Source organism: Arachis duranensis, chromosome 8, assembly GCF_000817695.3.
Source record: "Arachis duranensis cultivar V14167 chromosome 8, aradu.V14167.gnm2.J7QH, whole genome shotgun sequence".
NCBI classification, from domain to species: Eukaryota; Viridiplantae; Streptophyta; class Magnoliopsida; order Fabales; family Fabaceae; genus Arachis; species Arachis duranensis.
The window spans coordinates 43679475-43680544 of record NC_029779.3 but is presented as its reverse complement, the minus strand read 5'-3'; positions in this window follow the sequence as shown (position 1 = coordinate 43680544).

Here is a 1070-nt window from a genome sequence, read left to right as displayed (position 1 = left end):
ACCCCAATTCTATTTTTTTTTTTTTTTTCAATCTCTGACCACTAAATTTGTGGTTCCTTCTTATTTGAATTTTTAATTTGTGTTTAATTGTTTTATGAGTTAAATATTATATTAGTATCCAAAAGATTTAGACGTAGACAAAAGTATATCTAAGAACGTATTTAATAAAACAATTTTTGAATAATTTAAAAATACGACAAAAATAATTAATAAATATTATATTTAATTTTTTGTAAGTACCAAAAAAAACTTTTGTATTTAGCAAATGATTTATTAATTTGAACCGAATTTTATGGCAGTATTTGTGTGAACTTGGTTGCAGAAGTGCTGCAGAATCATGAACTGAGCTCAGCAATGCTCAGTTTCCTTTATGCTAAGAAAGATAGAGAAAAAGAGTAGTACAGAGAGGAGAGAGTGAAATGTGTCTGATACATTGAGAATATATGGTATTTATAGAGTCATACCAGTGAGATAGTGAAGAATTCTCTTGACAGCTAGGCAATGTTGTTGTTGTGGTTGGTGCATGAATTGGCTTACTCTATTCACAGAGAAGGCAATTTCTGGGTGAGTAAGGGTGGCATACTGTAATCCACCAACTAAGGACCTATATAAGGTGGCATCTTCAAAGAATTCTGAACATTGTTGTGTCAATTTTGTAGTGTGTAACATAGGAGTAGGGATAGAATTTGAATTATGCATGGTAGCACATTGTAATAGATCCACTAACATACTTGGATTGTGAGATATGTAAATCACCAGAAGGAAGAAAATTGAACTCTAAACCAAGGAAGTAATGTAATACTCCAAGATCTTTTAATGAAAACAAAGAGTTCAGTTAAGAAATAAAAAATTCAATATGATCATTGTTGTTTCCAGTAATAACAATATCATCCACATAAGATTTGGTGTTGTGAAAGCCAAATTTGTGAAGAGTGTGATTGAGAGTTTGGAACCAAGCACGTGGCGCTTGTTTAAGGCCATAATAGCCTTATCTAATTTGCAAACAAGAGTAGAATCAAAAGAAAACAACAGTGTGAGAATTAGAAGGAGGAGTAGGGGAGCATGATGGA